Raw genomic sequence first — 15523 nt, forward strand, 5'->3', positions numbered from 1 at the left:
CTGGATCGGCTGAGAGACGACATGCGCCACGCAAAAGTCACCCGCCGAGACGCCGCAGACCGTACGAAGTGGAAAAATCGGTGCAAACAAGCAGACCCCACACAAGTGGGAAAATGCAAAGGAGAAGAAGAAGACACTGTGACAAATCTGAATTTTCTCTTCTTCAAGTTAACATGCAACTAGATCTTTTATTTTTTTTTGTAGTTCAAAATAAGCCTTACACCCTACTTGTATCTTAATCAAAGATGCAAGCAAAGCTCACCCTCTCTGTTTTAATTTAGTCGTAACAGAATTTTGGTTGTGCATACAGTATGTGCAATAGCCTTTGCTGTTCTGGCCTGATGTAACTTTGAGAATCATTCAGGAACATACGTCATTCTTGAAAACCACACAAAGCTGTCATACCTCCACATCATCTCCTCTATATATTTCTTCTCAGATCCCATCAGAAACTGTCCATTCAGTCTTATCAGTCACAAGAAATCTACAGCAGCTGAGTGGAGGAGTACCTGGAATACTTTAATAATAATAATGTTTTCCATAGAAATTATTTGCACGCAATTAATTGCTCGCAGCAACCGTTATTAAACAAAACAAACAATCGCATGGCAGCTAACTGCGTAACACAAACACAACAGCCTATAGAAAAGGTATTTGTTTTTCTCTAATAAATAGTAAATAACGTTGTTGCTTGGTAATGGTGTTGTGCAGGAATCGTTCTCATGGGGATGTACTCTTGCGAGCCAGGCAGTGAGGAGCCACAGTGGTACTGAAGAGCTGTGATGTCGACAGCGCCTCTGGGTAACCCCATGTAACCCACGGTCATTAACCTCAGCCTTCCTCCAGCCCATGCTGTACTCATGTGTTCCACACCTGAAGGCCAAAGCCAAGCCCTGCAGACTGCCTTCAGTGGGGGGAGCAATGTTCGCAATGGTTCTTCTTCAGCAGGTCAGATCTGCTGAACCCTGACCCTTGGAAACGAGCTCAAGGTGGGTTGTGTCTTTTCATTGTGTCTTGGTAATGAGCCAGAGGACAATGTGAACTTCCCTGTATGTTCATTAAGAGAGCACAGACACTGGGGAGCGTATCCAGACTAGGAGCAGTTTGGTCATCTTTAGGTTCCTGTTGCTTCATTTATTTGGATTACATCCTCATTCATATCCTAAGTATCCTCAGGAAATTGGTGCTGTTCTCACCGATTTGATTGATGTTTATTGTGTTAAGCAGTCAAGTAATGAATAGCAGTTTTTGTACTGAAAGGCTTTTCAGTATTGACAGTAGAAAAGGGGATATGGACCATTAGTCAGTGTTGCACAGACATTATTAGATATAGATAGAAGGAACCAAGTTAGCTGTAGACTTAAATTCTTTGAGTATAGGATAAAAGTAAAACAAAGGTCATCATCCCACAAAAACCATATAACTGTCCGGCACACCTATACATTGGGCGGAGTGGTGGCTCTGTGGCTCAGGATCTGTGCCTGTGGCTGGAAGGTGGCCGGTTAAATTCCCACACCTTGCAGAGGAATCCTACTCTGTTGGGCCCCTGAGCAAGGCCCTTCACCCCAACTGCTCCAGGGGTGCTGTACAATGGCTGACCCTGTGCTCTGACCCCAGGCTCTCTCCCTCTCTGTGTGTCTCATGGAGAGCAAGCTGGGGTATGTGAGAAGACAAATTCCTAATGCAAGAAATTGTATAGGGCTAATAAAGTGATCTTATCTTACATTGCTGCCTGAGCATCTGCGTCAGGCCCTGCATGATGCACAAGGCTGTGCTGTACCTGATGTGGGCTGTGTCTGACTCTTCTTTTTCTGTTGCAGTTTTGTTATCTTGTATTTCGCCAGCTCTTCTCATTTTAATTTGGCAGGTTCTGTCGTTATATGATGCCAGTTGATCACAATGCAGATCTGAAATTGGATTTTCTAAAAAAAAAACAAACTCAGCAAGAGGGGAGGTCACAGACAGATTTGGTGCTGTGTCTCTGCCGTTGACATGTCTGCCAGTATCTGCTGGAGTAGTTCTCTCTAGCACTGATCAGAGGGGTGAGAGAGCTTCCATATACACTGCTATTAAAGACGAGAAAAGAGCAAGATGGGAGAGATTTGACTAATGCAGCATAATCATAGGCAATCATAGGATGATCTTATTCCACCAAGATCCTGGAACAGCTCAGCACGTTTCGTTTGTTTCCTGAAATATAAAGAGCTGAATTTAATTGTGTTGTCCAATTGGTGGACTAGTCTCTTGATTACTTGACCAAAATCTGCTTGCTTATCCAGGAATCTAGTCCAGGTTTTTCTGGAGGGAAAACACTGTCAGCACCACAGGTGGGACAGCATGCTTTCCAGATGCCAGTAACCTTTTATTAAAAGAATCTCTTTCTTTTATGTCTTTCTTCATTTCAAAGGTGGATGTTTTTACCAGCTGACAATAAACCCTTCAGGAGTCCCGAGAGCAGAGATCTTTATATAACATGCTGTATGACTCCAAATCCTGTCTTCACAGCTCTGAGCTGGGACCATTGCCAGTGTGATTGAGCTCTCAGAAAATGATGTGAGGACAACATATGTGAGGGAGAGATCATAAGGATCCGCACTAAAGGAGAAGCCATTACTATCCCGGAGATGAAAAGTGGTGCATTAAAAAAGTAATTTACAACAACAGAGCCAGCCGGATTGATATCCACTAATCATAGCCCACACATTCTAATGGAGCAGGATGCGAATTCTATAATGCAGCCATTTGCTTCATCCTGCAGAAGAAAAAAAGAATTCCGAGTGAATAATCTTAAAGGTTGTGTTCTGTATGAACTGTGTAAGATTGGATATTTTTTTACCTGGTTTTCATCTTTGCTCCAAAGCTTATGATATCATTGGACACCTGGCATGTATGTGAATATTTTTGTGTGTTACTTCTTCACTGGTGTTATGAGTATCCATAGCCCCCAAACTTAACAACCTGTCTTTAAATTGAAGATGCAGAGTTTGCAGCAGGTTACCATGGTAAAAAAGTGTAGCCCCGCACTGTGACTGGTTGCAGAAAAGAGACTTATGACACAAGCCCGTGAAGCCAGGGCGCAGCACAATGAAGGCAGGGAATAATCCTAACAGATACCGCACACGTCGCCGCGGCGAGTTGCGGTAAAAAGTCAAAGCGCCGGGTGAGGAGGCGGAAGCACCAGAGTTAGCAGGAACCAAAAATAACACAGAAGGAGTGAAAAAATGAACAAAAAGGCAAAAAAAAAAACATACCGCTGTGCCACGAAAAAAAGAACCGTTCGCACAGCGGTGACCAGACTGGACTGACTCTGTTCAGCAGGGTCTAGTCTGGTGAGCAGCATGCGTCAGGGAAGAACAAAACAAGAACTTTGTGCGTATAGGTCGTACAGTATATACTGTAGGACTACAAGGGCGAGGTGTCGCCCTTCGCCCAGGGCTCCGCCTCCACACTGGGCACGTCCCCGCGTAATGCCCCTGAGTAATGCCCCCTCATAATGCCACATGAGGTAAATGCCCCTGCATAATGCCCCCTCATAATGCCACATGAGGTAAACATTCAGGGGTTGCCAGTTTCCTTCAGGTCCAGGCCTGTGGTACAGCCCCCGCTTCGTTAAATGGATTTGCCTTTGTCTGAACACTTAACACACCAGCCTTGGCAAAACCCTGCAGCGCAGTGGACTGGTGACGCCTGTTCTGAGTCTCTGCACTTCACCCGTTTCACATGCCAACAGACGTGATGTGGTGGGCGAGCGTCTGGGAGTCCATTGCCCCGGTGGGTGTGAAGCGGATTAGCAGTGATGAGAGGAAGCCACTCTGCCCCTCCAGCCCGTAGGGTGGTTAGTTGCTGATTAATCCAAGTGCCCATACCGCTAATTTGCAAAAGAAGCCTGGATAGTGGCTTCAGCCACATGGTTGGGCGTCCTGTTTCACACTCCTACAACCCTTTAGGTAAAGATGTGCCTCCTGTTCTTGGTTTTAAATGCAGATTTACATTTAACAGTTAAGCTTGGCTTTTTATTAATGGAACAATAACTTGAGGAGCTGCAGTGGAGGGGAGGTGGAGTAATCATGGCCTACATTTAGTTAGAGGGTGATGGAATCCCCAGTATTGAAAAAGCAGCTGTCTGGTGTGATTTGCTGTCACTGCTGAGTGCACTGGTGCCTTGAACGGTAACGATCACATGTCTGGAGACAGGAGCGCCTGAATGAAATGAGATCCAGTTCGTTTGGATGAAAAAAGGTGGTTATTTGAAGTGCAATGTGAGACAGGAGAGAAAGGGCGATGAATCCGCTCCTGACTGGTTCCCCTCACCTGGCTGAGGCACAGGCAGGCTTCAGGCTGTGGAAGGACACGTGCAATACTGATGCTTCTTGTTAGCATGCATTAAAATGTGACCAGAGTTGCTCAAGAATTCCACTTGGAGTTTTTGGATTGTTGCTAAAATTTCTAGAGATGGGGGGAGTTGAGCTTTTGGGAAGACCTGCACACTGTCCGAAACTCACAGGACCACTGCTGATGAAAAAGAAGGAAGCCCTGGCATTTCCCCTTATACGCCTTCTTTAAAGGAGAGTTCAAGTATAGGACATTTTGTCAATAAATTTCCTCAGTGCCACGTGTATACAGTACCACAGGGTAAAGGTCAGTTCATCAACAGGCACTTTACCCCATTTGCTGAAGCAGTAAAAGCTGTACTTCAGCTAGAGCATGTGACTGCTGCTGCCCCCTTAAATACTGTTGTTCAAACAGGATAGATGAGCTAAATGGCCTGTTCTCCTCTGTGTCCTCAAAGCAAAAAGCCTTGATTCTTCATGAAGAAATATGCTCTTTGAGAAGAGTATTCCATAGTTTAGGTGCGAGACATCTAAAAGACAGATTTCCAAGGAGAAATGGAGGATAGTCAGTCAGCACTAAATCAGTACTGATGGTTTTCACTTATTTATATTCCATGCTTTCACTTTAAGTTACCCTGATTTCCTATAGTTCTGCATCATGGTTATTGACACCTCTCTGTGCTTGTGCCGTGAACTCAGTGTCTTCTCCCCCAGTTTTCTGTTTAACTCCTAAACTCCAGGTCTCTTGCTTTCACCCCCTCCTCTCTCGGGGCTCCCCAGACAGCAGGCCGCCAGTGCTCTCGCAGAGATGGGGTTGGGGGGGTGTAGGCTGTCACAATATTCACAGAGTAAGTGTCAGCTCCCATGTCAGAAGCCATCCGGCAGGAGCAGCCAGCAGTCTCACAAGCTTCACGTTGAGACAGATGCGCTCGGAGACAGCCAGGCTTCTGCAGGGGCCAGACTTGGCTTCTCTCATGAAAACAGGACAGATGCCACACGAGCCTGTTCTTCACCGATGCCTCTGTCTGTCCTCTTTCGTCTTGCCACAGCCGCAGTGTGCAGATAAGAGCACTTTCATACAGTGCAGGGAGAGCTGCAGTTCTTAAAAAACACCTCATTGCTGTGTCAGGTCAAAGAGGGAATGGATAGATCACAGTGGGGCTCAAACCTTGTGTCTTCACATACATTGTCACAACCCACTTCAGCAGAGCAGTCCAGAGGAACGCCTAGAAATTATGTCATAAGACCCCAGGAGTGTTACTTAGACGTGGAGAGCAGAGAGGCAACAGGGCCGAAACACTTAGTTGGTAAAATATTCACACTATTGGTGACATACAGTATAGTGCCCTTGTTCCTTTTAAAGACCCAGATCCAGCCTCCTAAGACACAGAGCCTCGACAGACAGAGCAGCACATGGACAAACTGCACCAGCCTCAGTCATATGCAAGCTGCCTGTGCACTCAGTCCACATGTATCTAACAGTTGCAGCAGAACAGCTTCAATAAACGTGTTTAACACCTGACACCACTAGAGATATCAACACATCACGTTTCACGTCTTTTCCACTTTAAATCTCCTATCTAGACATACTTACTCTCTCTGTCTTGAGGATCCCATTGGTATTTTATAATTACAGAAAGTGTCAAATATTTATTGTAGTTTCTTTGCCCTTTATGTTATTCAAATGGCTGCCAGGCAGCAATAAATCATTCTTCTAAAAGCTTTTAAAATATAAGTATAGCACTTAGAAAAATAGGTCTATTTCCAAACAGTGAAAACTGCCCCGTGCAGTCTGTAAATTGATACATGGTTGATTGCCGTGCTGGATTAAAATATCTTGTTCTTCCGAAAGCTGATTGTTTATGTTCACTGGCATAGAACCAATTCACATTAAACAAAGTATTCCTTGTCTTCTCTTTTTTGAGAAAAACTATTATCTTAACATTACATGTGAAACATTTAGGGCAAAGCGCAGATCAGAAACAACTAGAAATGAATGAAATGAGAAAAAGCTCCAAATTCCCATCACATACTGTAGCATTTTCATCCCTTTCAGGTTTTACAAGATCTTGTATCAATCACACCGTAGAAATGCACTCAATTTTATACAGTTTTATTTACTTCATACATTTACTATCATGCTGTAGTATCCTGCAAGGGCTGGAAAAATATTTTAACACCTAACTGTCACCTTGTTGACAGTTTTCTGCAATCTCGGCTTCAAAAGTACAAAATTACTCAGCTACAGTAGCTAACTTTTTAATCGCAGTTCTTGTGTACTGGATAAAGGGGTGTTACCTTTTAAACCAAAATCCTGAAGACTGTGTTAAGAAGGTGCAGACTTTTCTGTCGTAGTTCCTGGTCCATTTTGAAATCGTTTTGCCATTGATAAAAGAGTTTTCACATCAACTATTTAGCAGACATGACACAGAGGCATATTCTTATTTCTTGTACGGCACCTTTTTCAATGTACTAGAAACTAAAAAGGTTTAAAAAGGCTGCCAGTGTACCAAAACATCAACATTAACTTTAAAAATGTCTTCTAAGCATTCTGACTTCTCTGTGATGCAATACGGGTTCATTTATCAAAAATACCAAATAGCTGTAAAAATGTGCCAGTTTAAGAGTCTTATGAATATAGCCTGAAGTGTTTACCTCACTCTTCTTCTGATCCCAGAGATCAGACTTCAGAGGCATCCCAAATAACAACATACTGTACAGGACTTTTCCTATAAGAGGTCACAAAACTTCTCAATACTTTGGATTAGCCTGTTTTGATCAACTTTACCGGTACAGTAATCTTGACCCATGTTCTCCCCAAGTTGTTTCTGCTGTTTTGCTGTTCTGAGACTCCAGTTCATGATCCAGGACACATACTGCATGACCAGGGGGCTCATGAAATTGAGAGAAACTCTGAGTGCTCCAGTAATCAGTCTTTTTCTTGAGATGTATTTTTTTCATACTGCTTGCTCATGCTTACTGATGTGCTTCTAGTTGTGTTGGCTGTCTGTTCAGGAAAATCTTCGCCTTTCCCAGACCTTTTGATTTGCATTCAGACAGCAAATAAGGTGACTGTTAAATCAGCTCAGTGCTTTTAGCTTGACCTGAATAAAATAAGCAGTCTTGAGCCGACAACAGAGCACTAAGCACAAAAAGGAGCAGCCACAAACACTTGGCCTTGCACGTTATACAGAGGACTGGCCTTCGTCCAGTCTGCCTCTTCTAGATCACTCTGAAATCCCATTGAGGCTGGCTGAGACATTGGCTTGAATGAACCATTCTTAGTTTTGTTTGAATAATTTAAAATGTTGTTTCTGCCTTTCTCTAGTTTGGGCTAATAAATTTGAAGGGGGCATTTGCCAGCTGACAGTATGTTGGCTGAAGTACTGTATGTAATTGAAGGAGCTCGCTGGTGTGATGTCTGGCAGTGTTTGGGAATAGTGTGGAAGAGAGGTCGGGATTATTTGACTTCAGCTGTCGTAAATAAGGAGTGTTGAGAGGACGTTGTCAAGGGATGTTGCCAGTTTGCAGTGGTGCCCTGTGTGTGACAACTAGCAGGTGACTTTGGTAAGTGGAGTGTTTCATGCTCAGTGTAAACTGTAGTTCCTTTTACACTGACTACGAACTTGGGCCTTGACGGACTAAAAGAATTATAGACTGTTACACCTGAGGAGCTGGGCACTTTGATATAAACAGGTTTTTCTTAGTTCTGTTGCTGTTTTTATTGAATGAAATGAGACACGCAGATTAAAAGAGTTTCCTGAAGCTTTACAGGAGAAGTTTTTTTCAAACTACAAAATAAACAATCAACAAACCTTTGGATGTTGGTGCATTGTAGCAATGGTCAGGAATGACAGCTCCTCCCCCTTGATATTGACATGAAAGAAACAGTCCAGCAAACCGGAGGAATGATGCTGATATCTGCGGGGAACTGCAGTAGTTTTGTATCACATTTCATTTTTCACAAAGCACTCAGGTGTCCAAATCTACGCAGAGGTGTCTACGGAACTGTCTGATTGCAAGGAATTCAACTCTTCCCCCTGGAACAAAACTGAACTTCATCTGTGCATGTTTTTTTTTTTGCACGAAGGAAGAAAATCAGGTTGCCAGTGGTGAAGTTATATGGCATACAGTATATAACGCCCCCATTGTTATCCAACAAAATGGTGGACTGGATATCTTGTTCGTGTGTGTGATCCTCTCTTTAAGGCCAGTGAAGCCCAGCTGGTTTTGACGAGACGACGGTTCGAATCCCACTGTTTCACAACTACCAGCTTCTAATGACATCTTTTACGTGTTGTCGTTCCAGTCTCAAAAGGACGAGTGCTGTGCATGATCCGTGTTCGTCTTTAGCACAGACGCATTTCTTCTGTGAGACGGGGAGCTGGGGTTCAGGAGCCAGAGAAAGATTTGTCCTGCAGGGGGCTGGAGAGAAAGGAGGGAGGGAGGTTGATGCTGTCCTGCCCTTATTCCACAGTACCACAGTACAAGTACCAGTACCAGTGTACAAGCAGAGCTCAGCACTGCACAGGCCTGGGAAACCACAGAAAAGCCCAGAAGAACAGGAGGGTCAATGCAGAAATAATACAGAAGGGGACTGCTTGTGGATGAATCGTGCATGGTCATTCTATGGGCAAATTGGCAAACTGAGAAAATGATTACCTGGGACATTTCATCTAGCAGGTTTTACTTGCGGTGATTTTAAAGCCTTCGAATAAGGAGCTCTCTCTGGCGTGAGTAGTGTACGTCGGGGGGAGCAGTTAGTAGGGGGTTAAATGCGTGGGTTAGAGCTGGCTAAGAAGCACCTACAGTACGAGAGTGGAACAGTCGCAGCGGACGGGGAAGTTTGAAAGGAAATTCATGAGGGCCTCCATAGACCCAGATGAGGCCGTTCACTCACAGGAACGGCCTCCAGGCCCATAAAAGGTTTTGACATGTGTTAATAGAGCTTTATAAGGACAAAGAGCAGTGCTCGCTGTGACACAGAGCCTTCTCCTGAGCTCACTGGAAACCAGGTCCCCCAGTGTGTGAAGGGAGCCCACGGCCTCCTCAGCAGCTAATTCCACACTGCGGGCGCAGGGGAGGCCGGGGGAGGGGCGGCTGGCTCAGCAGCGGCAGTACAGCCCAGAATAAATAAGGAAGTGCAGTGCTTCAGAGCAGGACAGGTCATGAAACGTTGGTGTTGGGCTCTGCTTTGTGCAGGTAAGATCCCGCAGCATGATGTTGGAATTATAATTTATTAGCTTCTTGCAAAGGAGCCCACAGTTGCACCTTTATCAACCTCAATTGCATGCTTTGTTCCACTAACAATGTAGGGGCCTAATTAGCTGAATGCTTTACTTAAGGTGACTTTCACAAGGATATGAATTCTGGGAAGGGAAACGTAGGTACAGTACACACTGTACCATACGTGACAATAATACAATACAACAACAGTACAATACCACGATACAAAACAACATTTCATGACATTGCTCAGGACCCCTGCCTTCAGACTGAGAATACAAAAAGCCCCCCCCCTCCCGCCACCAGCCAGATAATGTGTCTGTTTTGCACCCCTTATCTGACGCACATGAGCCATTGGCCCAACTGAAGAACCCACCTCTGGTCCTGGTGGGAGGGACTCAGTGTCAGAAACTGGAGTTTCCCTCCTCCCCGAGCCTCACCTTTGAAAGGTGTCTTGGGAATACAGCACATTCTCTAATTCTTGTGTGTTTCCTAATGTCTGATGTATTCTCCATTTATAAATTCTCTTCTGCTCTCTCTTGCTGGAAAATTGAAGGTCAGCACACTTTCAGCCTTTCATGTTGATGAGCCAGGTTGCAGTTAAGCTGAAAAGACTGCTGAAAACAATGAACTATTATGAACAGAAAGTAAAAGGCAGAGGCTGGGGGTGTAACAGAGGAATGTTATGGACATTTATCATGGTATATTAAAGAGTCTGCCACTTAATTAATAGGATCAGTTTTCTTGACAGTTAGCCTTGCACTTCAATTGAAGGGTGGAAAGGGGTGTCAATTGTGTTTAGACAGCTGCTTTGAGTTCAGATGTAAACAATTGTGTTCAGACTGTGTGTGTTTAAGAGTGTGGGTGTTTTTTGAAAGGTTCAGTATTGTGTTTTAATTAATACCCCCCACACAGTCCTTTCTGCAGTATATTCACAGTATCAGACTGCCTCCACACAGCACTCTGCACTCATTCTGTTTGCACTGTTTCAGCTGCTGTGCCCTGTAAGACAGTGTCTGTTTTGCTTTCAGGTGAGCTCTTGTTTATTGTATTACACCCCAGATTTAACTCATTATTTATTCATTAGAAATGTTTTTCAACAGTGCAACACTAAGAGATTCTAAATTTACTGACAAGTAAATGTGCCACTTAAACACATTTAAAACATTTAAAAACATTTTAGGGGCAGAGAACAATTAAAAAAGGTCTAAACCAGGCAGCTCCAATCCAAGCCCTGGATAATACCTATCTGGGAAAGCCCACAAAATATTGATTAATTCAGCAAGTGATCTGTTCAACCCACTCAAACACAGGGGGAGCATACAAACTCCACACTAGTAGCACCCCACATCTGAATTTGAACCCAGGGTCCCAATGCTGCAAGTCAGCAATGTTTTACCACTGTACAGTCATGCCACCAGCTTATGTGCCTGTGAAAGCAAAACTTAGATTTTCTTGTTGGAATCTTGCAGGCTTTGGACATATTTCATCTCTGTTTTGAGGTACCTTCATTGAAAGCTTTGTCACTATTGCAACACAGTTACTGTATGTGGCATTTAGTTCCCAGTCGCAGTCCTGTTCTGTAATATCCTTGAGCCACTTGTGGCAGAAGATAGCTAGACAATGCCAAGCCATTGTGCTGAGGAACACAGCATCAGGGCTAGAATAATGCAGTCTGGTTAAGACCATGCAGTAGGTCCACTTGGAAAACTTCTTGTAGCACTCTGTCAGCACATGATTTACTCTGGAGCTCCTTGCTGGTAAACACCAGAAACTCTGCATTATTCTAAGGAATGCAGTAGGATCAATGTAAATCTGTGTAAACAGGATGGGCGCACAGTGCCAGTTCTAACCTGTTTCAGATTAAGCCTGTTTTACGCAAAGTGGCACATGACCTTCTGCAAAGAAAACATTTTTTGACTATTTTGAAGTCAAACATTATGTGGCAGGGAAGAAGAAAAACCTGCAGATATTGTACAAATGACCAAAGTATGTCTGCATAGACTAACATGACCTATAGACACTGTACATATTTCCTTGCAGCTGTACAGACCCCTTGATATGAAAGTGAACTACAGTACCTTACAAAACATTGAAGGTCAGCACTCTTACAGCCTTTCACTGTTGATGAGCCAGATTGCAGTTAGTTTGAAAAAGACTGCTGAAAACAATGAATTATTATGAACAGAAAGTAAATTGCAGAGGCTAGTGGGTGCACACAATGCAGAGCACAAAATGTAGTAGACACAAACACCCCAGTATCTGTTTGCTTGTCCAGCATACAGAAGGCTGGGTTTCATATCAAGGGTGTAGAGGTTGTGTGGGGAAACTGGGCATTTCATGTCTTTAGATGTGGAGAGGGAATTGCTCATTTTTAGTTTGCTGAGCTCCTTTCATGCTTAACCTTGGCTGTGTAGTATTTATGCAGGGAGCATGTTACTGCAGCTCATTTGCTGATCTGTATTCCACATTCAAGCCCAGTCTGTACAGGAAACTACACAAACACATAAAAACATGAGATGTGACACAGATGGAAGGAGGCCATTCAGCACATCGAGTCTGTTTGGTAGTTCGTGACAACTTGCACAGGGGACATTATCCTCCCACATCCAACAACACCCTGTAACTGGGCAGCTCGGTCCACACTCTGCAACCCTTAGTATAAAGTGCTAAATGCCCTTCCGTGTGGTTTCCACTTGGATCCTCTGGTTCTTGTCTCACTGCAGATACTGAGACACCCCTCGGGTTGGTTTGGTCAATGCCTTGGAGCAGCTGTATCAGGTCTCCTCATAGTCTCCTCTGTTCCAGGCTGAAAAGGTTCCGTTCCTTCAGCCTGTCAGTGCAGGATTTTCCCTGAAGCTCCAGGATGAATCTGGTTATTCTTTTCCGGACTGATTCCAGAGCAGCAACAAAACTATACACTATATTCTAAATCAGGCCTTGGCTTAGAAAAGTGATTTTTGGTTATATATCTGTCATTTTGGTTGCCTTTTTTAACTGCTTCACTACAGTGTCACTGGGACGTAGCTGATGCGTCACCTGAAACACCGCGGCCTCCTCCAGCGTCATCACCGCTCACGCCTGGCCCACAGTGCACCCTGCTACCGCACTGCCGCCTGTGTTTCCAAAGGCAGCTGAGCTCTCTGACGGGCACACACCTGTCTGCGCACGCTCACCTTCGCCCCGCGCCTCGCTGGGCTCTGGCTGGGTAGGACGTATGGTGGGAAGAAGGGCATCAAAACGCACCAGCAGCAGTTTTTTCATACATTTCTACAGAATTATACGCACGAGCTGATCGTGGGGTCCTGTAGTCACTCCACTAAGCACTAATTTTTTTCCTCCACTAAGCAAGAACACATTCACCTCCTTCATGAGCCTTGAGACATGCCAGAAAGGAAGGTCATCCATCTCTCTGCTTTAACGTGACAGTAGAATCAACCAGATGCACTCTTTCTTTACTCCAAGATTAATTTGATTTCACTCTTGTCAGCACTGTTCTTCTGATGTCTGCCTGTACTGCACCAGTCTTTTTTCTAGTGTTCCTGTAAATCTGTGGAACAGTTCAAGGTGGATGGTGGAGGAGGCTCACCTGCCTTGGATTCATTCATAACATAGGAAAGTGTTTAGCTGTTTTAAAAATCATTGGGAGGGTCAAAATGGGGCCCTTTTGTCCAGCATTGAAGAAGTCTCCAGACTGCAGATGACTCCTCACTGTCTACACCTGTTTTACAGAATGCATTTTTCTGAAGTGGCAAGCTCACAACACAAAGAAGTCTCTTTTATACTGAGATACAGTAAGTAGAAAAACACCGCCAGCTGCGCTTGCAGTAGAAACTGTCGAGTGAGGTCCTCTTCCTCGCTGCTCTTCTGACCCAGCGGTGGTGGGGGCCTCTCCAGCGAGCTGCGTCTCTCCCAGGACGTCATCGGAGACGAGACATCGGGCGCAGGAGGACGAGCCCGGCTTGAGCCAGTTTGCGAGGTGGTCTTTGCAGTTTAGGCAGCCAGCTGACCTGGGCCTGAGGCTGCAGTACTGTATGTATGTATAAAAAACTGTGCATGTATCTCCGGGGATTAAAAAGGCTTCTCAGCGAGTTTGGTAAGAGCTCCACTGGCGTATTTCAGACTTGACAAGCTGCATGCTCTTATGTAACCCAGCATCAGATTGTGTGCTGTTACTGGTTTACATTTATCTTTGCAGATGTTCTTTTAGTAAATTTGTTCAAATACATGGAATGAAAATGTATCCTTTCCCTGTCATATTGTCCATCCATCCATTTTCTAACTGCTTCTTCCCCCTCAGGGTTGCAGGGGAGCTGGAGCCTGTCCTGGCAGGAATGGGTGCAAGGCAGGGTACACCCTGGGCAGGACACCCGTCTATCGCAGGGCCACACACTAACACACACACCAACCAGGGCCAAGTTTCCCATAAGCAAGTTAGCCTACCATACTGTTTCTTGCCTTTTGGCTAAGATCAAATGTAATATGTTTTAGGACTGTGGGAGGACTCCCAGAGGAAACCCACAAAGACAGGGAGAACATACAAACTCCATGCAGACAGTACCCCAGGGCCCCAGCGCTGCTAGGCAGCAATGCTCACCACTGTGTCCCGGTATACCAGTATAATTAAACATAAACTCATATTGATCAAACTGGAAAAGGAATCAACCAGCTGGGCAATGGGCATTGCTTAGCTTACTGTTACAGAACCTGATTTAATTTGCAACGGGATGTACAGAATTTCTTTGTAACAGGATTTAGAACCAACCTTCCAGGCTTCTCTTACAGCTACAAGAACACGTCAACTTAAAGCTTACCAGGTCTCGACACAACACTTACGAATCTACAAGAACTGCCTTATAAATCACTGCTTGCTGATATATTTATATTTCTGCTTGGTGCCGTTAAAGTCTTACATTTAGCACTTTCTAGAAGGAATCTCAGTTCACCAGGCTGAGAACCGCAGTTTTGCTTAAACAAGATAAATGGTTTGTACCTAAGTGTAGAGTTACATTAATTAAGGGAAACAGGCATTACATTTTAAGTTCAAGCATAAACTGGCATGCAGTTCAAACATGCAGTAATACATTTTGGTTTATTGTATTATTAACATGTTTAAGTGAAAAGCATAACTTTTAATACCAGTTTTAATACTACTTTTAATAATAGTAGGGGTGTAACCCCAATGTGCCAGAAGAGTGCAATTTAAGTGTAAGCAATTGTTATTATTATTAATACTATTTTTTCATTTTCACTTATAATATTTTTCTATTTATTTTTCTTACCTAGTTTCTTTTCTACTTCCTCAGACTGTCAAACTTAACGGTTTGTTTTGTGAATGTGTTACTAATGGCACCAGAGGCACAAAATTCCCTAAGAATTTGGCAAAACCAAATCTACACCTCATCTTGCTCTTACTTCCCTGGTGCCTCTGTAATACAAGGTGCTTTACAGAATCAGTCCAAAACTGGTCTCGTTGGGGTTTCCACAGTTTGACTGGTCCCACCTAGAATCACACTTAGGGTCCTAACCCCCAGGACTCAGGTGTGAGTAGTTTAGTCCACCTATTACAGCAGAGCCTTAGGATTATCATCACTTTCCATTGAGGTTGTGTAATGGTTACAGGCCCTGCTACAAGTGGTCCGTAATGTTACAGTATGTATTGCTGGTATTTACATACAGTAGGTGGTGATTAGACTTGCAAAGCATTCCAGCAAAAGTAGTGAATGGAACTCCTTCTAAAAGTGCTCAAGAGGAGGACATGATGTGGGGAACCTGTATCCAAGGCCTAAAAGCTCTGTTTTATCAGTCTGCAACTTTCATTTTCTTCATTCCTCCTGGGAGGCAGCAACCTTTTCAGATTAGACGAGCTCAGTTACACTTAAGGAGCTTTTGATGAAAGCCTAATTTGGAGCACTTTTCAGTACGTTTAACGTAATAAAACACACTGAAAAACACTTAGCCCACAA

The sequence above is a fragment of the Atractosteus spatula genome, chromosome 3, assembly GCF_055471065.1.
Source record: "Atractosteus spatula isolate fAtrSpa1 chromosome 3, fAtrSpa1.hap1, whole genome shotgun sequence".
NCBI lineage: Eukaryota > Metazoa > Chordata > Actinopteri > Semionotiformes > Lepisosteidae > Atractosteus > Atractosteus spatula.